This window comes from Tachypleus tridentatus, chromosome 6 (genome assembly GCF_004210375.1).
Source record: "Tachypleus tridentatus isolate NWPU-2018 chromosome 6, ASM421037v1, whole genome shotgun sequence".
Classification (NCBI taxonomy): Eukaryota; Metazoa; Arthropoda; class Merostomata; order Xiphosura; family Limulidae; genus Tachypleus; species Tachypleus tridentatus.
The window spans coordinates 46,364,494-46,374,255 of NC_134830.1; positions in this window are offsets into that span (position 1 = coordinate 46,364,494).

Sequence of the window (9,762 nt, forward strand, 5' to 3'; positions counted from 1 at the left end):
TGCTCAGAGCGCGTGGTTGCAGTTTGCCTGACCTCTAGTGGTAAGCAACAAACTGTCTTTTGTTCGAATATATGTACTGTATCGTTAAAACCATGTCAGATTCATCACATAAATATTACAAATAATGTAAACAGTTTTGGAACACATGACGTATATTTAACTTTTCTTAGTAACTTCATCAAATGAGACATCATATATTTTATATTTTTAAAGGATTTTACCATTTCACTCTATCCATTTTTCGAAGAGCTTATTTGAAGTTAAACACAAAACTACACAATAGGCTATCTTTGTTTTGTCCACCACAAGTATCAGAACCCGATTTCTAGCGTTGTAAGTCACGAGACATACCGTTGTACCACTGTAGATCTTTTCAAAGAGATCAACATATAGGTTTATAGATGCATATATTTAATCCTTGTTTAAATTTCTTGTATTTCACTCACCGAACTCAAAAGTATAGTGTTTAACTTGCCAGAGCTGTAAATCCAGGGATTTCTAATTTGTCTCCCGTAGCCAGAAAAACGTAATCCGCACTTTGAAGACATTTGTGTGTGCTATAACAGTGAGGTTGAAATCGAATTAGGCACTAGATAAGAGTAACCCATCAGCTAACGATGAGTGCTATTCACTAGTTGAAGTTCCTGCTAATATGTCAGTTCGAAATTAGGGACAATTATGTTCTGAGATGCACTGATTTTTCTTCAAGTATTTGAGTAGATTTTATAAGTTTAAGTCTTTAATTCATTAAAAAAAAGTTTAAATGTTTACTGTTATAAGTGTATGTAGTTTTAGAATAGAATAATGGGTAAGAAAGGAACTAAATTCCTTTTGTCCTAGTTACCTATTATTCTTGACCATTCCCTTGTTGTATTACATGCATTTTTTCGTGAAAAAAATTGCTGTAAAGTAGAACATGCTATGCATAGAAAGGCAGCGAACCTCTCTATTGTTGGGTCAGGCGGGTCTTTGAGGAAACTTTTCATTATTTTGTGATGAGAATGATTAGAAGTGACATAGGTACTGCACGTTCCCTAAGAAAAATAGCATATGTGGAACTATGTTCTCTCAGTCTGGAACATAATTTTTTTACAGACATTTTTGATAACCTTTAACCAACAGTATAGACACCTCGTAATTTTGATACTGTTTTTATGTGTAGAATAAATATTGTTGTTGTAATGCTATTTTACGTCCGCATTTGTGGTGTTCTCAGGTAAACTTGTTTCCACATAAGTATTAGATGGGTCTACTTTATAACAGAAACTTTGTGAAGTAAACTAAAGTTGATTAAATGACTAAGTTTTAAGCTGTGCAAAAAAACAAATAGATAGAACACGTGATGTAAAGTGTAAACAGTTTTATTATTAGACAAAACAAAATAACTACAGGGTATGCAGTTGCGTGAATGCCTAGACGATCTTCTATTACTGGATCATGGAAAAGAAATACATGTTTAGAAATCTATCAGGTTGAAACCAAGACGAATTCTGTCTGGACCAAGACTTCTTACGGAAACTGGAAACCTAGGTTTTATTCGGACATGACATATGCTACCACATGGCTAGTCGTTATCGTACTACATACAAAGACCCACGATTTAAAAAAAAATCACGAAACCATATAATACCGCATACCATATGTTCCCGACATCAGCAGAAAAATAACCAATATTTGGCAAAAACTAGCAACAAAATATGACATTCCAGTTAATACCAAATTTATTCAAAAACCAGGCACAAAACTAAGGTCCATACTATGTGAAAACTACACTGACAGACACAACATCAACATTATTTATAAAATACGACGTGATAATTGCCACGACTTCTGTATTGGAAAAACAAGTAGAGAAATGAAGACCAGATTCAAAGAACACAAAAAGTCACCTTCACACGTTTTAGAACACTGCAAATCGAATAAACACAACATAACCATAGAAAACACCCAAATACTAAATAAAGAAACAAACATAAACAAACGCAAAATTAAGGAAGCCTTACTTGTACAACAACTCAAGCCCAAAATAAACCGATAAAAAGGAACACTTTTATACCTATATTAATAAATATATCTAACATCTAAGCACGCCCTCTACATTCCTACACTCAATTACACAACCGCCTTCAAACATGTGGTCAGCTACCGGTCAGTGACTCTTTCTTTCTTTGTGAACCTGACGATGACCGAAGAAGGTCGAAGCGTTTTTCGCTCCTCTACTAGTGTTTTCTCTATCCATACCAGCCGTTTTTAAATATATAAGAAAAACTTTACCTCAGCAATATTACATAAACTTATTAAAATAGTTAAGTAACACAGATACTCCTTTTAAAGGTGAAATTTGGTATAATTATATCCATAAACATAAAAACACATTTAACAAAGAAAAATAAAACCTTAAAGAAGAGCTTGTGTAGTTCTAAAATAACCTTTAACAAGGCCCCCTGACGTGATTTTGCATAACTTAAATGCAAGAAATATTCTGTTAGCCAAGATTTAAAGGAATGCAATAAGTATAATAATTAAAGAAAAACGTTTTTTTAAAGATACTTGTTAAGATTAAAGTGAAACTTTCATAATTAAATAATACTAAAAGAATGAAAATAAAACATTAAAAAATATATATGTTTAATATCCGTTGTGTTTATATCTATGCATTTTAAAAGAAAGAAAGTGTAATATGTTTTGAAATAATTAAGTGTATGATAATAAGTCATAATAGATTCTATCTCGCTCTCGATTGTCTTGCTTAGGTAACGTTTGGACTACATTCCCAACCTGTCTTGGTGGTGATAGGCCTGGCATGGCCAAGCGCGTAAGGTGTGTGACTCGTAATCCGAGGGTCGCGGGTTCGCGCCCACGTCGCGCTAAACATGCTCGCCCTCCCAGCCGTGGGGGCGTATAATGTGACGGTCAATCCCACTATTTGTTGGTAAAAGAGTAGCCCAAGAGTTGGCGGTGGGTGGTGATGACTAGATGCCTTTCCTCTAGTCTTACATTGCTAAATTAGGGACGGCTAGCACAGATAGCCCTCGAGTAGCTTTGTGCGAAATTTCAAAAACAAACAAAATTGGTGGTGATAGCAGTATCATTTAGTTGTTGCCAATTCATTTATATTTCATTCATTGCACAATAAATAATCACTCACAAAATTCATGTGAGTTAAGACCTTTATGTAAATGTCTAATCAGCCACAATTAATGTTTGTGTTCTTATCACTTATCTCAGTGGAAACATAACTTTCATTCCGCTCATTAAATTGGTATATTTCCTAGGTATATTAATAATAACCTAGTAAATACAAGGCAGCGTGCTACATATTTTTATCGTCTCTCAGCTAGGTTATTGGTGTAATACTTTCGAAATGCTGGATAGTGTTTTGCATCAAAAAATTCAGTCAGTGTCTCAATACACTTTCAGTCACTGATGTTTAAACCACATAACCATCCTTACTTAAGAAATAAATCAAATTGTAAAGCCAATAAACCAAAATATAATGTAAAGGTTACATCATATCATAAGATACCACTCACATGGTATCTTTCAACCTGAGTTTTCGACCTCCTAGCTAACATCTTCAAATGTGCAAACTGTTGATGTAGTAGATACTGTATTTATTCACTCCAACTACCTTAGCTTTTTCTGCATTAGTAATAACCATATGATGTGATATTTCATGTCACTACTTGAGAGCTTGGAAAGTACAGTTAAAACTGTCTTACAATCTTTGATTTTTCAATCATCTGTGTGCTCTAAATATCTACTATCAAGTAGCTGTCACATTAGACAACACCACCAGATAGTTTAGAAAGTAAGGTTCGCAAGGCCATTTCAACAGTTGGTTTCTCGAACAAACAGCTATGCCGACTGTTGTAAATCGAGTGGCAATTTTACATATACATCTTACATTATAGTCTTACATATCGTATCTTAACACCACTCAATACCTCAGAAACTAAGGAAGGCTACTTCGTTTCAGTCATTGGGTGCTTCATCTAATGTTCATCCCGGCTGGTTATACTTAAACAATGAAGTGTATACATTATACCGTGAATATCATTTGATAGCTTGGAAAGTAAGGATGAATTCTTGGCTGCTTCACCTAATGATTGTCCTGGATCGTGAAGATTGATCATTCCCATCCATATCGATAATGAGGCCAAATCAATAATTGTTTGTATCTTCCTTCTCCTCAACTGGATGTTAAGATATATATATCTTTAATCTCTTTTCCTTTGACTGACAAGTAAGAATGACTTGTGAGAACTTCCTCGTCCTACTCTGACTTATCAGTTTCACTTTTAGACTCATGTAGCTCGTATGTTAGCCACATTACTTCTGGTGGGATACTTTCCTGGGTCAAGAGGTCACCGAGGACATGCTTGTATACCAAATCCACAATTTAAGTAAAAATTCTAACTTTATCTCAACAAGTTTTTTACTTAGAGTTATCTAAAAGCTGGTATTCTGCAACTTTGCAAAAATCGTTTAGTGTATTTGCAAAAAAAATTTTAAACACTTGTTTGAACTTTGATCTTTATGCAAGTCCAATGGGTATCAACTCTGTGAACAAAGCTTTACAGATTGTTTTTAGACATTTTCTGCCCATCTCAAAGTATAGGTTTGTATTTCATTCAGACTTTGACATCCTATATGATTTTATTTCTCATGTGATTTTCACTTCCCTTTAATGACTATTCAGAAAACAGCAACAACAAAAGCATTTATGATGCTTCATCAAGTGGATTAAATAGTAAGTCATAAATCTCAGTGAACCAGAATGGCGTGTTGGTTAGGCCCCTCGACTCGTAATATGAGGATCTCGGGTTCAAAACCCCACCACACCAAACATTCTCGCCCTTTTAGCCGTAAAAAGAGATATATTGTGATGGTCAATCTTACTATTCGTTGATAAAAGAGTAGCCCAAGAGTTGGCAATGGATGGCAATGAGTACTTGTTTTCCTTCTAGTCTTGCACTGCTGAATTACAGGAGGCTAACACAGATAGCCCTCATGTAACTTTGCACGAAATTCAAAACAAACAAATAAATACATACTTCCAAGTTAGAATTAATGGCTTAATATGCCACTCGTTTTTATTTATGTTATTGTTGAGTTAATGACATTTGGACAAGAAGTAATACATAGTTTCTGAGAAGTGAATAGGGGCTAGTTTTCATAGTGGAGGAAAAAGTACAAAACTTTGAAACGAACCACAAATTGGAGGTTATTTAAAGTTTTTATTATGGTTTTGACGGGGATAATATTTTTGTATTAAATTGTACATGATTTAAAACTATATCAGTATTTTTACTTAAGAATACATAACGCCAAGAAGTCTAAGGTGATTAAGTAGAATAAACTATGAATTTTAAAATGAAAAATTATTCTGGGAATTGAAAATATTTTGTTATAACTACGTACATTACTAAATTTAATATAACTAAAGCAACACATGCAACTACGTCACCCTTTGGTTATCGAAAGCAAAATATAATTGCTAGAAAAATTGAGCTTCACCAAAGATATAATAGAGAAATATCGCCTATATTACTCTAGGCTTCAGACAGGAGTGCAAGTTATGTTTCTACTAGTAAATGCTATTCTTATTCAGTAGTGTGCTATGCTATTTTCTCGATTAGTATTTGCTCCAACAGATGAAGATAAGTAACACATATAAATTCTTGATGTAAAAACAAACAAGTTAGATCTAACTGGGTATACAAAATGGAGTTTTCTGATCAATAAATAAAAAAACTTCACTTTGAAGTTACCACCTCCTGCGATACTGTAACAAAAACAACCACAGTAAAGATGAGAAAATCCCTCATACCCAGCTGATGCTGCATTGTCTTATTGAGTAATCCTTCCAAAACTATACAACAAGGAACTACTCATGACCTGCTGAGATTATTTCAGGGTAAGCAATATAAATGGCCCAGATCACCCGTTTAAACATTTAAGCTCCTTATGGTACCCCTTTTCTGAGTTTTTGATTCAATCTGATGCAGTTCCTTGTTTCCCAGTAGGTTGAACCAACATTGCAATTCAGTAATAACTTCTTGCAGTTCCAGAGCTAGTCCTTCTTCAAGTGCCCATTGTAGTCTAAGCTTGTAAAATCTAAACTTAGAGCTAGGAAGTGTATAACTTGTTCCAAAAACCACCAATTCCAGACAGTTACCTGTCTGAAATGCTTCAGAAAATCCTTTTTAATTATACCTTTGTTTGTTTGGAAAGGGCCCTATTCCGCCTAAACACTATCAGTTTTGCCTCACTCATAGGGAATTGTGATCATAGCCAGAAATGGTTCTTTATTTTAACAAGATGTCAATGAATGACATCAGTGGCACAACATTGTAGGAACTCTCGGAGACTTTGGTATGCTAATGAGCAGTAAGCTCCAGCTCTAGAGTAGCAGAAGGAAGAGGTTCATTGGGCAACTCGTCGATTGGTTCTTCCTAAGAACCCTGCATTTCGTAATTCATGACTATCCTGGCAGTTTACTTACCGGCATGGGGAAGTCCATCATTGTCTATTGATCAAATCAATTTACAATTCGATGCCTATTATCTTATCTAGTTTTGAGGTAACGCTTCAATTGGCAGGTGCCATTCTCCAGCAGTACTTCCATGTTCTAGGGTGGCTTAAACTAAAGATGATTTCTTTTATTTTTTACTTTCATTGATGTAAGTTGATGATGTTACACACACAATCTCACGTTAGATCAAAATTGTGCAATGGCTCCGTGGATAAATTTAGAATTACGCAATCCTTACCAAAGTAAAATGTGGTTAAAACAAGAACCTATAAGAGGATGTTAGGGATAATTTATCCAGTACCATCTTAAACAGCAAGTGCAATTTTAAAGTTTAAATTTTTTTCTGAAAGATTGTCAACAAATTGTCTAGTCAGTGCACACCACTTTCAAGCAACAAACTAAATTATAGCTAAGTAAAAAGTTATATATATTTGGCAACACTGACTTAGACTTGATTTCCATTGTCCAAGTGGACAATGATTTCCAACAACAATAACAAAAAAAAAAGAATTTGAAAAGGAACATTTTAAAGCATTTCATATATTATCTTATATGAACAATAATGATGTAAGCTATATTTTTATGTTTTCTTCGTTTGTTTCCTGAAGGAATCAGCTAATTACGATGATTACGTAATAGTTAAAAAGTTTACGATAAGATAATAATCTAGAAACTTAGCGTAATGTTTAGAAACAAGAGTATTTATAAGTACGACTAGTGAGTCAATGAGTAGCTATTGAATAATGAATGAATGGTTCAGTACGGTATCAGAAAAGTGATTTAGTGGTAAAAGTGAGAGATATCGCATCTATTAAGTTAATTGATTAGCAGAGAAATTACAAAAGTTTTGTGTTTTTAAGTCACCATGAATTTCGGAAATTTTGTTACATTATTGTTTGTGAACTTGGGTCTCAACATGAGTGAAAATAAAATAGTCTATTGAAACATTATAATAGAAATAAACAAATTAATGACAGAACTAGTCAAATGATAGATCACGTTACAAACATTTTCCTCTTCATTTGTGTTGAGTAGACAACAGACAGCCCACTGTGTAGCTTTGTGCTTAGCCATGAACAATCTTCTCATGCAACGAAAGGTTTGGAAGTGGTTTATTTAAGTGAATAGACAGTACAGATAGAAATAAAATTCACATAACTATTAACGTATGATTCATTGTATGTTCATATAACATAATGTCTAAGGACAACAAGGGACCGATTAGCCCACTTAGACTATCCCATCTTCTTAGCTAAACTAAATATACTAAACAAAACTCAAAGCCAGCCATTATAATTTATTTAATTATCAAGCTCTCACTTAAACTCACTTAAATTTACTGCCTCCATTACATCCGCAGGAAACCCATTTCAAAGACTAAGGACCCTGTTTAAAAATAAAAGTGTCTTAACTAAAGATGATTTATATCCTGACAAAAATTAAATTTGTGTTTTCTAGTCCTATTATTCTCATTTTTAACTATGAAAAACGATAATATATCAACATTATCAATTCCTTTTACAACCTTTAACACTTCAGTCAGATCCCCTCTAGTTCTTATTTCTTCAAGAGGAAACAATTTCAGAAACTTTAACCTTTCCTCGTATGACAACCCCTCCATCCAAGACACAATTCTAGCAGTCCTCCTCTAAACTCATTCCAACATTTTAATGGCCTTCTTAAGATAAGAAGCCTAAGACTGAATACAGTACTCCAAAAGTGTCCTGTTCCACCCATGGCTTATACAATGAAATTATCACATCTTTAGACTGGTATTCAATAGCTCTGTAAATAGAAACCTTTGATGTGGCACCTTGTCAAATGCTTTCTGTACCGTTACTCTTATCTATGTAAGCAGTAACCTTTTCAAAGAATGTCAAAAATGTGTAAGAAATAATTTTCCTTTAATGAAATCATGTTGATTATTTAGTGAAAGTCTAAACATTGTTAAATGATGTGAAGAAACATCTTTTATCAGACATTTTAAAACTTTTCCCACAGCTGATGTAAGACTAATAGGTCTGTAATTACTGGGAGAATTTTTATCATTTTGCTTGAAAAGAGGCGTAAGCTTAACCAATTTTTGATCCTCTGTCACCTACACATTATCCAAGAACTTACAAATATACTAACAAGTGGCTTACTTATCTAGTCCTTAACCTCTTTCAAAACCCTTGGGGAAATAGTGTCTCGTCTAGGAGCCTTATGCTCCTTTAAATTTCCCAATTGTTTTTTTTAACAAGCTCAGAATTAAAGTGATCATCTTGTTCAACCTTGTTTCCATCTATCAACTGTTAAAGATGTGGAATATTGTTTTAGTCTCCATCAGTAAAAACTAAATAAAAGTAGAATTTAATAACCCAACTAGCTCATAATAATCAGATATGAGCCTTACTTTATCATCTATCACAGATTCTACACCATCTGAATATTTTGTTTTTCCTTAATGTATTCAAAGAAATCCTTAATATATAAATTGTTATATTTTCAGCTAACCCTTTTTTATGTTTCAATTTCCAGCTTGACCAACATTCTTGAGTTTGTATAACCTTCTACATCTCCTTTCATACCAGTCAATTTAAATTTCTTAAATTTGTGATCCTTTTCTTTAATTTTATCCTTTATACACTTTGTTAGCCAACCTGTTTTTTCTTTTTTGTACCTGCAGTCAACTTTTCTCTCTCTAAGAAATATACTTATTTTAAATGTTTAAAAAATAATCCTAATTTCATCAGTGTTTCCATGTCTCCCAGCAAGCAGTTTACAAGAGGTAATCATACAGTACTTCAACTTCTGCTTTTTGTGAAATTTGTAACCAAAATATCATTATTCTTGATCTCTATATGCAGCAAAACATCGAACCTAATAGAGCAATGATCACTTGCACCTAAATATTCCCCACATTTCACCCTCATGCCATTTCTATATTAGAAGTTAAAAATAAATCTAAAATAGCATTCTTTAGTAGATTGCTTGACTAACTGGTGAAATTTGTGATCCAAAAAACTTTTCGCCCTCATGGTTTGTCTTCAACGTTTCCCAATCTATATGCTTGAAATTAAAATCACTATAAAGTACGACCTGTTAAAAATAAAATCTTTATCCCTCCTGCAAAGGTTTCATTAATTCCATCAATATCATCTGGTGGTCTTTAACAAATTTCCACTAAAATTTTTTTTCCTTATATCCGTCAAAAGGAACTCAAATTAATTCAATTTCTTTAC